Here is a 21,738-nt window from a genome sequence, read left to right on the forward strand (position 1 = left end):
GAGGGGAAGGCAACCCCTACAAGCCAAGGACAGAGATCCCAGGGGAAATCAGCCTTGCCTACACTTTGATCTCAGACTTCCAGCTTTCAGAACTAAAAGAAAATACATCTCTGCCATGTAAGCCACCCAGTCTGTGGTACTTTGTGATGGCAGCCCTAGCAAACTCACCATGGATCAACGCAGCAAAGTGCTTTACGTTCGCACATTGCTTTATACACGGCAAAGCATTTCAACACGGTAATAACAGCAAGCCCTCGAAGTCATATTAGAGTTACCATGTGCTAGACATTTTTTTAAGCACTTTGCATATATTAACTATTTAGTCCACACAACATCCTTATGAAATAAATGATACTATTATTTTCATTCTCATTTTATAATTGAGGTAAATAAAGCACAGATAATTCAACTAATTTGCTTGACGTCACACAGCTTATAAATATCGAAGCGAGGATTTCAACCCTGGCAGGGATTCCAACCCAAGGTCTCGCCTGGCCTTGGCTCTGGCCTCCCCTGCATTTGACCTTTCTTTCCACTTGTGTGGCGTCATTCTTTTCACATGCCGCACCTCAGGTTCAGCCTTCCCCTTTGCAGGCCATGAACCTAACTTCCTTGTCCTCTTGGTAGATTTCTGCTTTTGTTCACAGGGGAAATCTGCCAGAAAACCCAGAAATGTGTACATTTCCCAGCACACACAGGGCCACATGCTTCCCTGACCACAGGGCTGTGACCCCAAGTCTGTATTTTCCAAAGAGGAAAACCTCACTTCCAGAATGGTGGGCTCATCATGTGGTACAGGATTGTTCATGTGACAGAAGGAGCCAGGTAATCTACATTTTTTCTTAGAATAAGTGGTTCCTAAGCCACTTCTCCTTGCAGTGGTCAGAAAATTCCCCTGACTGAGGTCATGTGATTACTCAGCAGATTTCAGTCTCCCAAACCAGCAGTTCTAGAAAGTGTCCACCTCACTCCCAGAAAACACATATCCCAGAAACCTCTCTTGCTTTTACCAAAATGCACTAAAATCTGTTAAAAACAAAGAGTATGTCTATTTGGATATGTCATGATCTCTCTTTGATTCCAAAAGGGCAGATTAAACTGCACCTGGGACAAGGCGCCCCAGCAGCCACGAAATGCCAAGCGAGCCCATTGAACAGAGGCCTCGCCTCGTGCTACCGGTGAGGCCGAGTTAAAACTGCCCCCGGCACTTTCCAGAACAGCTGGTTATGTTCTAGTTGGGGCTTCTGAGCAAAGCGAAATCCTATTATGGCATGAAAAGTATGTTTCTGCACATTAAAGGGGTCACTGGATACTTTTCCCGCTCATGTAACTCACCCCGACAGGAAAGCACTGAGTACCAAGCACCGGGCCAAGATTGGAATTAGACAATAATACAGTGGCACCTTGGTTTCCGAACGTTCCAGAACTCGAACAGTCCTCCCGAATGGATTGTATTCGAAAACCCAGGTGCCATCGTAGTAATAACAATAACAACAGCTAGCATTTGACGAGCAGCCATCCCGCAGCACTGTCCTGAATTCTCACACCACGGTGGGGCAGGTGCCACGCTTCCCTCCGGTTCAGCGGCGGGGAGAGGAGCCCGGGGAGGGTCCCAGCGCGGTGAACAGTGGAGCTGGCCTTCGAACCCGGGCCGTCTGTCTTTACAGCTCGTGCTCGTAACTACTACATATTCCTACCCTGAAGCAGGAAAGGTGAAAATCAATGCTCGTGTTTACCCCTGGTAACGCTTTCTTCCTGATTCCAAGCTCGTTTTGCGTGTGGGAGTGACTATGTGGGAAGGGGGGAGAAGCTGCGTGAAGGCTCAGTAGCGTGTGATCGGACAGTTCTCTTCCCTCTGAAACCCTGCTTCTCTCTGATCTCGAGCTCAAGACAGCTGAGTCCTGCCTGTTTAGGCCTGAGAGGCTGGCAGAAGGATGGGACAGGCCTGTTTGCTACACAGCACTGAGCCCAGGACTCCGTACTGGCCAGAGAAGCAGGTGACGGATGGGATGCCAAGCCAGCATAGATGCCTCTCAACTCCAATAGGGGGTGTGACTCCATTTAAACTTCTGGGCTATCACTTGCCTTTCTTGTACCACCAGCTTCTTAAACAGCAGCTGTATCAGTCAGAGCTCTTGGTTACAAAACACAGAAGCCAATCTGGTGAACTAGAGCTGCACAGTTATTGACCAGAAGGATACCAGGGATCTCTCAAAATGCCTGGGAAGGCTAGAGAAAAAAGGGGAGAAATGGGCTGGACTCCATAAGGCCAGAAGCAAAGACGCAGTCAAGACCGGGCTGCAGGGAGAATGTCTCAGGGACACCACCGTGGCCAGGCACGGCCAGGGCTCTGCCGGTCTCAAGTGCATTACTCTCATGAGTAATCTCTAGCTTTTTCTGCATCTTAAGGTCACTGTTTTTACAAGGCCTGATGGTCTGACTGGCTGAGAGTAGGCCATTTGTCTGTGGAAGCCAGAGGGTCATGCTGAGTTATGGAGATAAGAAAAGCTTGAATGACTTTTGATAAATTCACATAAAATTCCCTGACTTCACGGGGCTGAAAACAAGTAGCCTAAACTTTGAGAGTGGGGGTGTAGAGAGGTACAAAACAGAGGATGGGCTGAGTGAATAGGTCTTGTCTTTTAGTTAATATTCAGATAACCTTGTTTCTGCTCTTGGCCTTGGAAAGCTTATGGGGAAGACAGGAATAGGAAGGATCGCCCAAAAAAGAGATCCACTCTGCTCCACCATTGGCTTTGTCATCCCTTCTTATCTCAGAGACAAACATGAGTCTGGAAGGGATGCTGATCTAATGAGGGTCTGTTCAGCTTTATTTTCTTTTGGATTCTCCTGTGTCCTCTCTCACATGTTATTGTAGCATAAATGAGACAAAGAGGAGGGAGATGGTCTGTTTGCTTCTCATCGGTATGACCAACAAGCAAGGGAAGCAAAATATTTCCCAGCTGATCTGGAATCACTGAGCCTTCTTAAACCTTGACTTTGATGAAACAAATGTTTAACTACTTTAAAAGTACACATATTTTTAAAAAAATCTATGAAATTTCCACTATTTATATATTTAAAAGATGGTAAATTAGGAACCTGAATGGGAAGTAATATTTCACAGAAAAGATGAGAAAAAGCCAACTTGAATATTTTTACTCTAACAAGCTCAGAGTTGCTACTCTGGCCTCCAGAACACAATTTCTAGGGTCAGCTAACCAAGACTGATAGAGTGATCATATCATAGTTAGTTAAATAATTGTAAAAAACTAGAGCAAATCCAGGACAATAATTTAATAGAAAGAACAGAGAGGTAAAACACTGTGCCATGTGAAGGGAGGGCGTTTCAAATGAACAGCTACGCCTAAACTATTTTATGATGTAACTTCGGTAATGCTTCCCTTTTTGTTCTAGATTTTGCTTCAGGAGTCCTTTGGGGGTGAAAATGAGGAGTTTACACTAGGGAGTGAAGTCTAGAGAACAAAGGCAGGGCTGGCCTTGGGTGTGTCACCTCTGCTTGCACAGGGCTCCACATACAGGGCTCTCTGTGCTTCCTTCAATGACATGCTGTCACTCTCTGGAAACCCTTAACCCTTTTGAAACAAGGTGGACAGCATTTTTATTTTGCAATGGGCCCCACAGACTATGCAGTTGATAAAAACTCTATCAGTACAGGGTCTGCTGGGACATCATTAGTGTCTCACAGCAGGGTAGACCAATGGCTGGCAAACTCCTGTAAAGGACTGAAAAGTATTTTAGGTTTTATAGGCCATACCGTGTTCTGCCATGAGTACTCAACTGTGCTGCTGTAGCTTGAAAGGAGCTAGAGATAAGATGTAAGGTAGTGAGTTCTGTAAACTTTATTTGCAGAAACAGGTGGGTTGAATTTGGCCCATGGGCTCTACTTTGTCAACCCCTGGGTTAGACACATGTGCTTAGTCTTAGGTTACTAGGAGATTGTCTAAGAGATAGACAGGCGGGGTAGGCAATATTCTACGTCACTTAGTTACACATGGGACGTGTTCACAATTTTTGCCACAATGGAACTATTCATACTACTACTTTCCTAATAGTTAATATTATGCCAAACCTTATACATGTATTAGAGCATTTTATAATCCCAACAGCCTCAGGAACTATGAATTATTATCATCTTCATTTTGCAAACGAAGCCAAGGTTCAGAGGATAAGCAACTTGACCAAGTCGCACAGTAAAGGATGGAGACCCAGAGCCCACACGTTCACTGTTGTACCTCACTCCACCATCTGATGGGATGTGTGGCTGGCAAGCGGCTACTGGCATTTAGAAATACTGACATGTGTAAATGGTTTCATATATTTTACTTTTGAAGTAAATAAACTATTTAAATATTTTTTAAAAATATAAGTGATAGCAGATTTAATGTCAACCTCTGATGACATCATCCTAACTCACTGACATGACACTTTCTAGATGAGGGGAACTGCAGAGTAGAACCCTTGCTTGTAGGTGCCCTTTGAGTACCCAAGGCAGGGGCTATGCAAGTGTCATCCAGTCTGTGCTGCCAGCAGGAAACCAGGTGGGAGTGCTGCCTAGGGGGTTAGGAGCAGAAAGGTGATGGGATTCGAAGGACCTTTGCCATTAAATCTCTCTGTGGGCCTGATGCTGGTGTCCAACATGCCATTACTACCCCTTACTGATAGGCTGATAGGTATCCCCCAAGTAGACACCCAATCAACCCTCCAATACATCCAATTAGTTCTCAAAAATCCACCTCCTCTTCACAAATTCACATATTCTAAACAAATCTTAAATACATGATGTCTTGTCAGAGGCGTGGGATTGCCGATTCGCAAGAATAATGAAGAAAGACAAGAATGAAATCAGAGAAGTTTCATTTCTGTTTAGAATTTAGTCATCACCATGGGGAGAGAAACAGGCAGACACCACGTTCCTAATTTCCACTGGAAAGAACCGCGCATTCTCTGGGGCCAGGAAGAAGGACAACCTTTTGCGTCAGGGATATCTCTTTTTTTTTTTTTTTTGACTTCTTGGAGAACTGCCTCACTCGGCCCAGGGAGAACAGCTTGTTGGTTCTCCCAACCGTGACTTAAGCCATGTGGCAGCTTAGCAAACACTTTTCAGGCCTCTGATGCCAGTATGCAAAAGAAAGGTTCCGGATGAGAGGTATGCCGGTGATATCAAAAGGGAGAGAAAGTTGGACAAGTAGTCTTAAAATTAGGCTCCAAAAAATTCACATTGAAAGATTTTTATGCATTTTTTCTATAGATATTCAAATATCATTAAAAAGGACACAAGCCCCAATTTATTCCCCTAAACTCTGAGCCCAGAAGCCATTTATATTATTAGAAAATCGGCAATATAACCTCAACAAGTAAGATAGAAAGTTAGAATCGGCCCCCTGGCCGAGGGATTGCCATGGAAGTTACAGCCTATTTTTTTAAAGTGTTTCATTGAGTTTATAGAACAATGATTCCAAATGTTAAAGAAGTCTTTATTTTTCCCAAAGTAAAGCAGATACACTTAAAAGTAGGCCACACAGAACTCTGTAGAGGAGCTAGATGACAAAGGTAGAAACAGGGATATGTTGTGACCACATTTCTGAGCAGTTGCAGCTCTCCAGGCTGAAGGACGCAAGCGTAATATCTAATCCAGGGACAAAGCAACTCAGGCAGGTGTCTCCCAGTCCCCTATGAGGACTCCTCAGAAACCATGGTACCCTGGGGGCGGGGCGGGTGAGACTTACGCCCTACTCATCCATCTCTTTCATCTCATTTTAATCCCTTCCTCTCCACTGCTTTCTGCTTTTTCTCTATCTTGCTTTTCATTTTCCCTCTCCCTCTGGCCACCAGAGAGTGGCACGCACCTCACAGCACCTTCCCAAGAGGCAGGGGAAAGAAGGCTCAACGGGCACAGTTGTTCCTGGCGAGCATTTAGGATGACCTGTTTTCTCTAAATTGAGTTCCAGAGAAACTACAGAAGAGTTTGGCCGTAAGGAGTGAAGGTGGGGTGGAGGTGGTCATTTAAACAGTGTGGGGGAGGAGCAGCTGGTGCCCTCCAGCCTCACCATCACCAGAACTCAGTTCTCTGTCACTCAACCAGAGATAATCTGCTTATTACTTTCACAGAACTACACTTGTGGTACCTGAAGGTGTGCTTTAAACATTGCTTTCCCACCCTCACCAGGACAGGAGGACAGGGCAGAAATTTGGGGAGCGTAGAAGGGAGAAGAATAGAAGGACCTAACTTTAGGTGCCCCACTAGGTAGCCTTCTACTCAGATTCACCTTGGAGACAGCTACATTGATCTGTACCCCAAAAACAAGGTCCAACAGAGACACAGGCAGTGAAAAGGCCATGAAACCGTCTGGGAGTCCTGAGGCAGGCAGGGGAGGCCGGTGGCTGAACTTCACCCCTGAGATAGGCAATCTAAGAGATCACATGCTTATTACAACAGAGTGAGAACTAATTTGGAGTTGCCATTCTGAGGTGCTAAAGGAAACCATTCTCTTCGCTTAACGCACACATCCTTGTTTAATCCTAACAAATCCATAAGAGTTATCTATTGCTCTGTAACAGGTTGCCCCCCAAACACAGCAGCTCAAAACCAACAAACACTTTTCATCTCACAGTTTCCGTGGGTCAGAAATCTGTGTGCTGTTTCTATGGGTCCTCTGGCCCAGGGTCTCTCACAAACTGCAGTCATGGTGCTGGCTGGGGGTACAGTTGTCTCAGGCTTGAATGGGGGAAGATCTGCTCCAAGCTCACTCAGTGGCTGATAGCAGACTTTTGGTCCTTTCTGGCTGTAGGCTGAACACATCCGTTTCCTGCCTCTCACAGGACAGCTCTCCACATGGCAGAGGTGTCCCTCAGAGAGCAAACAAAGGGTAGCACACAGGAAGGCAGTGTGAGCAAGATGGAAGTCAAAGACTTTTTGTCACCTAATCTTGGAAGAGAGCTGAATTCTAGTCCTTAAAAGTGAGTTTGCCTTTTACCTAAGGATGTGATTACCAGGAGGCAGGGATTACTAGGGATTTAGCTGCCTGGAGATAACCAACTTGATGACCAAGAGTAGTCTTCAGATTTAAAGCTAAGTGACTTCGTTGTCTTCAAAACCAAATCCACCCTCCAAGGGTAAAAATGTATCACCATTAAGGATATAAAGAAAACAAAACTACCATGGCCTCTTAAAGTATTAAATGTCTCACCAATTGAATTAGATAATTTGATTCCCATGGTTTTGAAGAAGGGAAGTTTATATTTAGAAACTTGGAGATATTGTAAACCAGGAAAAAATGGTACCTTGATTTGCTGAGTGCACCCAGTCTTGATGGCTTCTGGCCAAGCTTCAGGTTGCTTGTTAGAGCTATTCAAGGAATGCGAAGTGGAGAGCCCAACTATCCGTCCCAGTGGGATTCAGAGCAGCGTTGATTTCCTCCGCTCACCTACCCTGAATCCACCACATGCACCCACCCACTTTGCCCCAGCAGGGGCTCCAGATGTTGGTCTAAGCCAAATTCCCATTTCATCTAACATGCTCCTGGTTCTAGGTATTAAGTCAAAGCTTTGTTCTAAACACAAGTTTTTACTGATTGGGTCTTCTTATCGCTCTCTCCAAAGATAAGTTATATGTTAGCAAGATCATTAAGGGGTGGGGTTGGATAAGAAGGCAAAGAGTTGAACTCACTCATGGCTACAGCAGGCCCCAGGGGCCACTAGCCGCCAAGAAGAAAGGAACAAACTGGAGAAAGCACTGATGTTCTTGCTGGTGCTCGAGGTGGAAGGGCATGCACAGGGGCATGGGGAGAAAGCGGGCAGTCGCCCGGCACCTGAGGCCAGATCCCGAGGGGCTTCTTAATCTCTGCTCGCAGACAAGAGCGCACACAGCTAAGACAGAGGGAATTAGCTTATTGGCGAGAGTGCAGAGGCCAAGCATTGGGGCTCAATAATTTTTAAAGTTAAAATATGTTTCTGTATACACTGTATATGTAGAAGCTTTTTTCCATGTACTGAAGTCCATGTGTGCATATGTGTCTACCTGCACATGTGTGCACACATGTGCAAGTGTGAATAACTGTGCATGGGCACATGATGCCCCGTGGAAGGCTGGAGCTTTGCCTTGTATTAATTTTGGTGTTTTATGGTCATCATAAGGAGTCTATGCTGAAAGTCTACTAGCTAGTTATTCCCCTCCTTGCCATGCAAGCATGTAAAACATGACTTTGTACTTCTTTCCCCCTAAGCTAGAAGACCGTGCAGAACAGAATGTCAAAATTAGCCAGGCCTGCTCATGACTCCTCACCTCTGCCCTCCTCACGCTCTCAGCAGCGCTGGAAACAAGCGGACGCTTGCTCACCAGCCCACTTTCATTCTTGTGCACAGGGTGCCAGAGTCATTTAGCTTGAAGAACATGAAGCTCGGAAAACAGAACCTACTTAGAATCCGTCGTGCACTTGGGGGGAGAACGTAAGGGAACGGGAATGAAGCCTGCGTGTTCATTCTGACAGGATCTATAGAAACAGGCTTTGCTTTCTCTCTTGCCTTCCTTAGATATTACTACTGCACTTTCAATTTGCATTATGGTTAGGTGTTAGAGTGCACAATTAATGGATGACTTCAAGAAAGGTAGAAGCCAATTTCAATAGCAGAACTAAAAATGACAGGCTATTTGTAGGCAGTATCTGCTTCCTCCTAAATGTGCTACAACTAGTAAGAGGGGGTGAGCAGGAGGGAAGGGAAACCACCAAGTCCTTAGAGGACAGGCAAGAGGGAAGGAGGACCATAAAGGGCAGGTGATGTCATGTGACTACATTTGCGCCTTGACAAACATCCCTTTTATCAACGCTCCTGGATAAAGGAGCATGTGTTTACGGTGTGCCGGCATTAACACAGGTGTTCAGCAATGAGGGTTAATCATTGTCAGAGTTATTGTTGAACTCTTGGCTCAGTATCCAGCCCGTTTAGCAAAAGTGAGGCCTGCTCTAAACTGGCATGCCGCAAACTTGACCTAATGGAAGCCACTGCAGCGGGCCACCGTGACATCTGGTTGTCAGCACAGACGCGAGGGACTCTTCGCGCAGGCCCTGGCTGAGAACACGCTCTCCTCCCAGCTAGTGTGACTTGGCTGAGGGGCTTGAATGTCCTTCCTTGAGACTGGCCACAGAGCTTTGGAAACTGACAGTCCAGCCTGGAATTGACAACTCATGCTCTGGGCAAAAGTAATATTGACATCAAGTCCTCTGAAGAGCATGAAAGCAAAATTCAGTTTTTCCTCCATTAAGAAAGAGAATTAATTCCGAATTTTTAGCACTCAATTCCAACATTTAATGGAGAATTAAAATTTGGCATCAACAAATCTTCAAATATGTATGGAGTTTCTCCAAGTAATAGGCATCATTATAGGTTCTATGGGGGGCAGAGAAATTGGAAGACATGATTTCAGTCCTCAAAAACTCATCTCTTTTTGGAGACTGGGATACAGACTATACTGGGACACTGTAACCTGAGGTAGAAGAAGGATGACATGGTTCCTCTAAAATTAGATGCAAAAATTTTGTGTATGTGTATTTTTCTCAGGGGAAAATACCAAGAGTTTTAAATCAGATATGCAAAAGGTCCCATTTCCTAAAAGTACTTAATAACCTGGGATCTATTGGTGATTTATGAATAGTAAAAAAAGAGAGCATTTGTTATTGTGCTACTTTGTGCCAGGATTTGCTTTAGGCACTTTATTTTTGACCATTAATTGTGACAATAATTACCCCAACAACCTATGGGGTAGGTCTTATTATTTTCCCACTTTACAGATATGAAAACTGAGACTTCGAGATGTTGCTAAATTGAACAAGTAGTTGAGGATAGAACGGTTTGCTACCAGGATCTGATCGTAAATTCACCTCTGTGTAAAGGAAGTGGCTTGCCACACACTGCAGTGTCATGGCAGTGAAACTAAAACATGCTGGAAACACACTGGCTATTGGTTTGTCAGTCTGGGCAAAGCTCGACTGTTCACATAATCATTGAGTATTTTATAAAAGTCTCAAGTGAAAAATATATTCTTGATCTTTTGAAGATCCCAACAAATGAAAATAAAAGAGATCTTGCATTTACAGACCAAGCGGAAATATTAGAATGGCTGCCAAGCTCAAGGTAGAAGAAGAATGCAGCTGTTGCAGCCAAGCTCAGCTATCATAAATTTAAATATGTGTTCCTTCTACTTGAAAATGGCTCACTTCTGTCACTTAAGGGAAGAGCTAACTCTTCCATTGCAGACCAGCCTTGGAAAAAGCTATAAAGTAAATTAAAGTGCCCACAAGATATTTACTAGCCTACAAAAGGTTCACCAGCTTCAAGATCTTTCCAGCATGACTCACAAGGAGGCTAAGCAGATGAAATTGTGTAGCTACAACCAAACTATATCTCCAAGCTTACCTGTAAATAGTAACTCTCAAGTAAAGGGATCAGAAAAAAAGTACCAGGGAGGAGAGAAAAACAAACTGCATGCTGCTTTAATAAGAAACATTTAAACAGAGACTAAAGAGCAAAGAGAGGCACCAGGAAAGAAAATATAATTATAGCTACCTCGAATCAGAACCACCATCCTGATCCCAGGGTTTTTGGCATCTTAGCCAGATAGTTGTATCTATTGAAGTGTTCTTTGTATGGAGGCCACATGGTCAGGCCACTCTGAATTTAGGGAATAAGACTGTTCTTGGAGATGAGACCATGCATGTCATTGAATAAAACATTTCCCTCAGTTATACTGGGGGAAGACATTAATAAGCAGGAGCCAGGACTGAGCTGGGTCTTGAAGTGGTTGTCCAGTGACGATTCTCTGAGGCCTCAATAGGAATGCAAATGAGGTTATTTGGGCCCCAATATGGGACCTGTCATGTGGCAACAGGCCAGAAACTGGGAAGCAAGGAGCCTTGAAAAGTTGTATAAGTGTTTTGGATCAATATTGCCTGGTAGGTAAATTCACTCTGGAAGTTTCACAAAATATTCCTTGTTGGGTGAGCAGTTTCTCACATTTTTTATTTTTTTCTATCATTTTATTTTGAAAATAAAAGAGAAGGAAATGGACACTTAGAGTATCTACTATGTGTCCAGAATATCGCATGTGCTCAAAAGCTTCCAAATTCTCCTGCCCTTGAGGCCTCCCTCGAATGCCCAACAAAAGCAACATGAGACTCCATCCCTAACGATCTTATCTTCATGAGTTTCTTCTTTCTGACTAATTCTGAGACATGCCAGAAGTGCACCCTCCATCCTCCAATCTGACCTTCATCACTCCTCGCCCCGACTGCTCCTCCAGGCACTTCTCTCCATACTTTTTGCCCTTTGTCAATCCCTGTTGTCTTCTCTCCATCCGGAGTCACTCCAAGTGGGCACAATGGCCCTTCTCTTTTTCCCAGACAGCACAACTACAGCCTAGTTTTAGTGTGGACAAAACTTTACAAATGGCTTGAAAATAATAGAAGGCAATTTCAATACCAAGATGGGAAATTCAGACCATGTACCAGATCTTCCTACTCCTGGAAACCGTGAACTGAGCTTCACAGAAACCAGCTGCTTGGCTGTTGCCTTCCGAGGCCCCAGGCTGCTACTCTTGTCAAGGGCCAGCCCACACCTTCCCCTCCGACTCTGCTCACACACCTTAGGCCAAGTTTCTCTCAACCTGTCTTCATGTCCCTGACTACTCTTTTACATTATAAGGCATAGAAGTCTAGTTCCTATTTCTTGAGAACTGTTTACTCTCCAGAATTAATCGTAAAATGAGATTTGGTCTTTCCTTTGGATAGCTAAACGTCCCCTTGAAATGCTGTCTCAGACAAAAGAGCCAACTTCCTTTACAAGTACGTTCTTGAGCATCAGGTATGCACTGTAGGTAGTTTTCAGGCGGTAATTTTATGTATCTCTTTCCTTTTTAGACTTGGCTACACATATATTATCTCATTATATAAAATGTATACAGCCCATATCTTCTTATTGATTTGTTTCTTGTTTGTCTTCCCCACTAAAATGTAAGCTCTGTGAGGGTGTGATTTTGTGTGTCTGGCATTGTTTTATCTAAAACAGTGTCTGACCGAAGGGCATTGCCTATGGCCACAGACAGTAATAGGGTGGTGAAGGCCTGGGGCAGGGTGGGAACTGAGTGGAGAGGGGCGATGGGGGAAAAAGAGGGGACATCTGTAATACTTTCAATAATGAAGATAAAAATAAAATAAAAAATAAAACAGTGTCTGACACCTAGCAGGCACTCAGTACATATGTGTGGAGTGAATAAGTCTTATTTAACCCTCAGTATAAGCCTGTGAGACAGGCACTGCCAATTTTTATTTTCTAGAAGTGGAAAAGAGGCTAGAAGAGCATAAGTAGCTTTTCCAGGGTCCCACAGAGAGGAAGTGAGAGGACACTTTTAATGTGCCTCAGAACCAATGTGTTTTCTGCTGCTTTTACTTATTTTCATGTTGCTCTCCAATAGTGTGGGTGGCTCCTCTAGCCTGTCTCATCTTCGTCAAAGGTTTTGTCTGAGCTTAGCCAGGATTTTAAAGGGGACTATGAACTTGTCAGGAGAGTGATAGTGGTGGTGACAGAGCCCCAGGGAAAGATGAAATGCAACAGAATGGAGCTAGAACCATGTAATTAATTCAAAGCTTCCATCCTTTTTGTGGTTCCTCCTCACTAGTGTCAATCCCCAATTCTGGTTAAAAAACAAACCAAACCAAACCAAACCAAAAACCCCTGGTGCCTGGTAAACTTCACATGGTTTCTCAGCATGGATTTGCTTTCGATTTCTGCCATCTCTGTATTCTCCCCTTGGTCCAAAGCTTAGTCTGGAAGAATTCATTACATTTTGGAGTTATAGAGCAGAGGGGATTGGGTGACTGACAGTGGAACAGGTCTACATATTAGATACCCTACCACGGACATCCTGTGATGAGCCTGTGTATTCACAGGCCACCATGCGGAAAAAAATAAAAAGTCTTAGAGAAAGATACTGCAGTCCCAAAATCATTTGGCATGTCTTTTTAGCTTTGCTACCTAGAGCACAGTATCTAACTCATAATAGGTACATAAAAATCTGATGGTTGATCGACTGGATAAATTTCTCTCATATTGACTAGTCTCTGCTTTTGAATACGGGCCCACCCCATGTTAGTTTGCTCTTGAGGGTCTCCAGGACCTGCTGGAGAACTATAGAGCTGGGAGCTTCATGGTTTCACATCTAAAGACATTGTCTCTTTTCTTCATATGCCTGAGGCTCAGTGAAGTTGTAGGGAAGAGCTGAAGTAGAAAAGCAGGAGAGGCCACCTACTAAAGTTCCCAAGTATGCATGTCCATGCTTCCCTAATCCTTTTAGGAAACATCTCATTCGCCTGCTCTGGACAAGTGATCTGAATAAGAGCCGTCATCCCTTAGATGCCACCTTCTCCCTGGCCCTTTAGATTGGCTGAGAGTTGCACTGAGTCCAAACAATTGTACTTCTCCTCTACTTCTTTTTAAAATCTAAAATCTGTAGGGAAGATTCTCTTCTCTGGTTGTAAAGTTATTAGGGAGTAGGAGTGAACACAGAGCTGGTGATGGCTAGGTCCCTGTCATTTGGAGAAACTGGTTTAAGAGAATGTGCTGTCAGCATTATTTGGTAATAGCCCAAAGTGGAAACCACCCAAATGTCTGTCAACTGATGATTGGATCAATAAAATTTGGTATCTGCACACAGTGGAACATAATTCAGCCATAAACATGAATGAAGTACTAATACATGCTACAACATGGATAAGCCTTGCCAACCATTTGCTAAGTGAAAGAAGCCAGTTACAAAGGACCACATTTGGTGTGGTTCCAGTCACATGAAACGTAGAGAAAAGGTAAAAGTCTATTAAGCCCGAAAACAGATTGGTGGTTGCCCAGTGCCAGAGGTAGTGGGGAGGCTGGGGGAGGCTGAGGCTAAGGGGTACAGGGTTTCTTTTGGGGATAATGAAAATATTTTAAAATTGATTATGGTTAGGGATGCACCACTCTGTGAACCTACGAAAAGCCCTGAACTGTACCTTCACGCGGGTGACCTGTATGGCGCATGAATGAGAGCTCACTGAAGCAGTCGGGAGAGATGGTGCACTGCTGATAAAACGGATGCGGAGAAGAGCGACGGACAGAGTATCCGATGGCGTTTGAATCACCGGCTCTAGACTTTTGTTCAGCATATTCCATTCTTGCTCAATTTCTTTACTTTTGGGGCTAATATTTCTTACGGGTTAGAATTATAATTTGACCCAGTGATCTGGACATGGAAGTTTCATAGCTCATTTCTAATTCTTGAAGCCTCAGTTTTAAATTAAATGGTCATTACTTTAGTTTTTCAATGTTCCATTGCAAACACCAGTTTCTGTCCAGTTCCATGGCTGTGCTCTCCAATCGGCTCATTCTCAGCATCGTGACAATCCTCGGGGCTGCTGCAAACGTAAATTTCCAACTGAACAGGGTTTGGCAGAGAAAAGGGAGGAGGTGGGTGGAGTGGCTGGATTCTAAACTATCAACTGCACAGCTCTCTAAAAATAAGTCCTCTGAGTCCAAAGGACTGGCTTAGGTATGGAAATGGGATGGTTAAGTACATTTTGCAGAACTGCATGTGAGGTATATAAGTCATGTGACATTTCCTTCACTGGGAGAAGAGAAATGTGCTGAAATGCCTAAATACCAAACTTTGTGTGACTTCAGATAAAGTTATGAGCAAGGGCAAGTCAGCACAAGGGACACAGGAATTTCAGTGCTCAGCTTTAAAATGTTTTTGCTAAAAGCTTATGAAGGCCTCCAGAGGAGCCGTGTTCTGTGCTTGTGTGGTATGTAGGAACACACACATTCCTACATGTGTGAAGCTGTGTCTTTTACCTGACCTTTGGGCCTTCCGAAAATTTTTAATGTAGTGTGTGCAGAGAATTACACATATAAGTGTACAGCCTGAATTTTCACGCGCTGAACACACCTCTGTAATCGGTATCCAGACAAAGGAACAGTCATTACTAACCCCCCGGAATCCTCCTCATGTCCCCTCAATCGGCTCTCTCCCCTCTAGACTATCTAGTCTTTTGACAGCATATAGATCTGGCTCTTGTTTTACCTTTTGTACAAATGGAATCACACATTATATACTTTGTGTCTGGCTTCTTTCATGGTTTTGAGAACCATCAAGACCTAATACAGTGGGGTGGGTGGGGGTGGAAGAGGGTATAGCGAGGATATAGGGATGGAAAATAAAATAAAGAGAAAAAAATAAGTTTAAAAAGTTATAATTTAATTTTGTGATTGAAGCAGTAATACCTATGGTAAAATTAAAAAAGCAAAATTCAAAAATGCCAAAGGATATAAAAATAAGTAGATGTTTTTGCAGATCAGTGGTAGATAATTCGCTGTCATTGGTGTACAGGGCTCCATTGTGTGGACACAGAACAATACACTTACCCATTCTATTACTGATGGGCATGTGGGTAATTTCCAGTTCGGGGCAACTGTGGAAAGAATTATTGACATTCTAGTCTATGTCTCCTGATGAACATTTGTATGTACTTTTTTGGGGGGTTGAGAGCAGAATACTAGGTTATAGATTATGTACATATTCAGACAATTCCTAATAGTTTCTAAACTGATTCTCCCAGTTTATAGTTTAGCCAGGGGTGTATAAAAGTGTCTCCTCACCCTCAGGAATACTTGAAGAATGTGTATCTTACTTGTTTTTGAGCCATTTTGTCATATTACCTCATTGTGGTTTAAATCTACATTTTATGATGACTAATGAAGATGAACACCTTCATTTTTTTTTGCCATTTAGACATCTGTCTTCTCTTGTGAAGTGTCTGTCTTTTGCCCATTTCTTATTAATAGTTCTTTATATATTCAGGGCACGAGTCCTTTGTCTAATATGCATATTCCAAATATCTGCTCCTATTTTGTTGTCTTTTAACTATCATTTTTTCTTTTATGGGCAAAATCAAGGTGTCATCGGAGCCACACTCCCTCTAGAGGTTCTAGGGGAGAACCAGGTCCTTGCCTCTTCCAGCTTCTGGTGGCTGCTCACATTCCTTGGCTTGTGGCTGCATCACTGCGATCTTCAAGTCCAGCATCCTCAGATCTCTCTCTGCTCTACCTTCACATCACCTCCTTTGTGTGTATGTTCAAGTCACCCTCTGCCTCCCACTTATAGGAATAAATGTGATTGCATTTAGCATCCCTCCCCTCAAGAAAAATCCAGGATAATTTTCCCATCTCAAGGACCTTATCACACCTGCAAAGATCCTGTTTCCACAAAAGAGGTAACATTCACAGCTTCCTGGGATTAGAACCTAAATTTTTTGAGGGGTGGGGAGAAGCTATTTTTCAGCCTATCACAAGAGGCTTCAATCAAGCCGTAACAGGTTTTTAATTTTATTTTGTGATTTAAAAAGTTATACTCACATGTGGCAAAAAACAGCAACAAAAACTATTCAAACAATGCCAAAGGATATAAAGGAAAAAGTGATTCTTCATCCAACCCCAGCCCTCATTCCAGTCCCTTTCCTCAGAGGCCACAGCCACTCCTAGTTTTCTGCATACACTTCTAGAAGTGTTCTATGCATATCAGGCATATATACATGTATGTATGTATGTAACTAGTTTTCAGTTTATGGATATTTAATTTGCTTGTATTCTTGTGCTATTACAGACAATGCAAGAAACATCTTTGTATGCACAGACTTAAGCAACTTGCTTCTATAGGATGAATCCCTAGAGATGGAACTGCTGGTCAGGGTATGTGTCCAGGCTGGATCAGACTGCCTATAAACGACAGAAATTCACTTATCATTCTGGAGGCTGACAGTCTGAGATCAGGGACCAGCATGCTTTGATTCTGGTGAGGACCCTTTTCGAGGTTGTAGACTGCTGACCGCTTGTTGTGCCCTCTCATGGCAGAGGGCAGAGACAGGAGGCGATCTCTCCTGTGACTCCTATAAAGGCATTATCCCATTCATGAAAGCTACACTCCCATGACCTCATCAAACCCTTGTAATTTCCCAAAGGCCTCACCTCCTAACACCACTACATAGGGGTTAGGGTTCAATATATAAGTTTGGGGAGCATGTGAACATTTAGTCCATGATAGTATGTGTACTAAACATTTTTACACAAATTGCCAGTTGTCCACAGCAGAGGCTGTCTTGATTTATACAGTCCTACTCCCCATATCCCCCATTACTTTTCATAGCACATGAAAACTGATCATTTGTTTCAGGGCTATGAGTTGGGGTGCTGAGCATGCTGAGGGTAGAGCAATTAGAGGAAAAAAAAGAGAATGGTGTCGCCGCCTGGGTTAGACAGTACATTTGGGGCCAGAGTGGGTGCTGGCAAAATACAGAGGAAAGAACACATCAGAATGAACCTGTAAGAATTTCAATTATGGGACAGGAGAGCATCCAACCAAGTGCAGGACTCTTCTTAGCGCGGGCCCTGTGCCACTGCCTGGGGTGCTCGCCCATGAAGCTGGCCCCAAAGAGAATTAAAATCCCAGAAGCTTAAGGACATAACGTGAATTAAACAGTGTCACCACTGTCTCTGTCACCACCAGTAACACACTGTAGTTTGAGAGGCATGGAGAGGCCCATTGCTGTACACTGTTGGTATACTGACAGTGTCTGCTGCAGGGGTGTGCCATGCGGCGGCGGGAGAGGTTCTCAAACTTTAGTGAGCATTGGAGTCACCTGGGACCTTGCAGGCTCCCAGCTTCACCACCCCCGATTCTTCTTCTGTGAGTCTGGGTGGGGTGGTCGACCAGAAGTTGGCATTTCATTCCAAGGCAGAGAGTTTAAGGACTGTAGTTTTAAAATAATATTGGTCCATGGTTTACAGGGAAATTATTTTGGAAGGGATGTGACACTGAACTGGGATTTGAGGGGAGAGCAATAGTTAATTGACAGAGAGAGATTGAGAGAGGCAGGGAGAGGGGGAGGGGGAGGGAGAGAGAGAGAAAAAGGGAGAGGGGAGGGGGAGGGAGAGGGGGAGGGGTAGAGGGAATGCAAGTGTACACTTTCACCATGTAAGAAAATAGAAGTAGGAATCCAGATGCCATTTTTTGGATAAAAAGGGTATTCCATTTGGGTGGTAGTGGGAGGCAAGATTAGAGAGGCAGTTTAGGGCTAGTTCATGCAAGACAGGTCCCGGCCCTGCCCCCAGCCCCCCAATCAGGGCGCCTTGACCTACGAACTTCTCCCTACAGACCACAGCTCAGCGACAGTTATCACTTTAGATGTTAGTTCTGAAGCACTCCAACTTAGCAGACACACAACACGCCTAGCTGCCTGCTCAGGAAAGCCCTATGTCCTATCAGCACTTCTGTCCCAGGTCCGAGCAGGCTCAGGCCTCCTCCAGTTCACCTCATGGCTACAGCCTCGTCACTGCTTCTTAAAGCAGCCAAGAGGAGAACCAGCAGGGACTCTGCCGCCTGCTCCTCCCCAGCCCCTCCGCAGGCCGCTCAATGTCCACTTCATGTCTCCTGCGTCCAGACGCCCAGTCTGCTCACGAGGCAGCTTTTTTTGTTGTTGTTCTTATGTGGAGTCTGGTCAGAGCCCACTGAAGCCCAGAAGGCACTCGGCTTAAATTCCAGGCTGAGGAGTGGTAGCTGGAAAGGGGTTATTTATATATTTCTCATCTTGGAATAGTAAAACATTTTAAAAGGTATGGTGTTTAATCATGTCTGAGCCTGAGGAACGTGGAGCCCCTGTGAAGAATTCTGCTTCATAAAGATAAAAATAAGAAGTCGGTAGCTTCTCCTGTCAAGCTCTCCAAAGTGTTCTTCTCGACTCCCTCGCCCTCCCTGTCACATTTTCCTTTTCCTAGTCTAATCTGTTCTGAAATACTGTGCCTCGGACTCATACCCATTTCGCCAAGACTTTAAGTACTCACCCACTGAATCCTCTTACCAACCCTCCCAGCCCCCCCGCATGCATCCTGTGCAAGAAGAATGCACGTTTCCTCCGCAAAGTGGATTGTGCAGCAGGATTTATGGGTCAGCCAATTATCATTTCAAACACAGGACTTCCTTTTTATTGACCACGCTCAGTCTTTGAGAGGTAGGTAGCTTTTTTGATTTTGATATTAAGGGGGTAAAATCCACCAACAAAAGGTGCTGAAAAGTAAGATGGGCAGACCAAGCTTATCATTTCTGTCCCATTCTTAGCCTCTCCTTACCCAGCGTCTGAGAATTTGAGACTTGAACCTGATCCTCTCAAGTTGCAGTGCAATATGTGGCAATGACATCATCTGAAGATCTTTCTAGCTGGGAATTACTATTTTTAAACAAATACAATCCCTACTGTAAAAAATAGTATCATTTAGTATGCAAACTTTAGAATTGAATTTCAAGGCACTATAGATCCAGGTACCATGTCAAACAGGTTTACTCTCAGACATGCAAGAATGCACAAGTCACTCTGAAAGGTTAGCCTTTAAATGACAGGCCTTCCCTCTTCAAGTGGGTTTGGCATCCAGAGTCAATAGAAGGAAAGATTAAGATCATTGTCATGATCATAATTTACACTGTGTCTCATTTCTTCTCCCAAATTCAGCAAAGTATCTAATTCCTCATAAATAAAACATTGCCTCCATAGAAAGTGGTATTGTCCATTATTCAGTTAACTTGCATTATGTAAAATAATTTTTTTAATTTATGGACTGGTTGCAAACATTACTGAGACCTCTACAGGTTTCTTCGTGCTTTTATGGCATATCATATTCAACCTTATTTTGGATTACAAAATTCTCAGCCAAACTTCCATTATGGGAAAAGAGAGGTATCATATTGAGAAATCATAGAAGAATGATAGTAAAGGCCCAGGAATAACTTTTTTTTCTCTATTCAGTATTAGTCAAGGCTTTATGAAAATATACTTCCCAGTTCTGGCCGCTGTACTTTATGGTAACATGAAACACAAAAATAACTGAGGCGTTATTGGACATTAAGCCTAAAAGACTATGTCACGGAAGTTTTAAAAAATATATTCAGAACCGCCATCTTCCAGTAATTCGCCAAAATGACCAACACAAAGGGAAAGAGGAGAGGCACCCGCTATATGTTCTCTAGGCCTTTTAGAAAACATGGAGTTGTTCCTTTGGCCACATACATGCACATCTACAAGAAAGGTGATATTGTAGACATCAAGGGAATGGGCACTGCTCAAAAAGGAATGTCCCACAAATGTTACCATGGCAAAACTGGAAGAGTCTACAATGTCACCCAGCATGCGGTGGGCATTGTTGTAAACAAATAAGTTAAAGGCAAGATTCTTACCAAGAGAATTAATGTGCGTATTGAGCATATTAAGCACTTTAAGAGCCGAGATAGCTTCCTGAAACGTGTGAAAAAAAAATGATCAGAAAAAGAAGGAAGCCAAAGAGAAAGGTACCTGGGTTCAACTGAAGCGCCAGCCTGCTCCACCCAGGGAAGCACACTTGGCGAGAACCAATGGAAAGGAGCCTGAGCTGCTGGAACCCATTCCCTATGAATTCATGGCATGAGAAGTGTTAAAAACAAAAACACAAAACCTCTGTATTGATAAAAATGTTTCTCTTAATTGGGTAGAAGTATGGTATCCCTTCCTCCCCAAAAATAATTAAGGAAAACTTTGTGTCCTAAAAAAAAATATATATATATTGAATAGGCAATTGTGAAATATTAGAAAGGAAGAGCAGAAATGTATGTAGAGGTTTTTGAGTTCAAGAGCCACAAGGATTCCTACCCCACTGGAGATGGAGGGAAGCGAGGTGAAATCTATCATGTGCACAGGACTAAGTAGTGGTGGAGCTGGGCCCAGGGCCCAGGTCTCCTGACTTCCAATCTAATGCGGTGTCACTAAGGCAGATGGGAGGATGTGATGAGAGCGGTCTCTGCATGAATTGATCTGTGTGACTCTTCCCATTCCCTCAACTGCCGCCCTGGTTTCTTTAGAGTAGGAAACTGGGCTTTCCCTTCTAAGTCATCCCCCACTATGTGAACCAAGAGAGACAAATTCCTGTTGAGTGTGTGATGTGCAGATCATTACAGATAATTGCGGAGGGAAAAAAGGTTTTGTTCAGCATCAAGAACGTCTCGACTTAGAAAGGCTATCTAATATGATTGTAGAGTCTCTGTACTCTGAAATACTGAAAATAGAATAGAAAATCATCTCTTTGGGGTTAGCTTTACTTCCTGAAGCCAAGTGCTAAGAAATGATTTCTTGAGAATCTCTCTAGATGCAGGAGGTTGTGATTCCAGACCTATTTTTGCCCAATCCTTTCTCTCTCTCCATATACCTAAGCAAAGTTCTTAAATGAATCCCTGTTATGGAATGAATTGTGTCTCTCCCAAACTTATATGTTGAAGCTCTAACCTCCAATGTGGCTGGATTTGGAGACATGGCATTTAAAGAAGTGATTAAAATTAAATGAGGTCATAAGGATGAGGCCTTACTCAGACATGACCGGTGTCTTTACAAGAAGAGAAAGAGACATGGAGATCTCTCTCTCCTTGTATGCAGAGAAAAGAGACCAAGTGATGATGCAGTGAGGAGGCAGCCACCTACCAGTCAGGAAGCAAGGCCCCATCAGAAACCAACACTGGTGATCCCTTGATCTTGGACTTACAGCCTATAGAACTGTTAGAAAACAAATTCCTGTTGTTTAAACCACCTTGTCTGTGGCATTTTGTTAGCATCTCAAGCAAGCTAATAC

General features: G+C 43.6%; 1 pseudogene across 1 annotated transcript; it reads left to right on the top strand.

Annotated features, from left to right (window-relative positions):
* The first annotated feature begins 20,044 nt into the window (after positions 1-20,044).
* LOC308555060 (large ribosomal subunit protein eL21 pseudogene) lies at positions 20,045-20,657 on the top strand (annotated as a pseudogene). Its single transcript has one exon. The product of its transcript is annotated as a large ribosomal subunit protein eL21 pseudogene (transcript).
* The last annotated feature ends 1,081 nt before the right edge of the window (positions 20,658-21,738 follow it).

The sequence above is a fragment of the Miniopterus schreibersii genome (assembly GCF_964146895.1).
Source record: "Miniopterus schreibersii genome assembly, chromosome: 3".
In the NCBI taxonomy this organism is placed as follows: domain Eukaryota; kingdom Metazoa; phylum Chordata; class Mammalia; order Chiroptera; family Miniopteridae; genus Miniopterus; species Miniopterus schreibersii.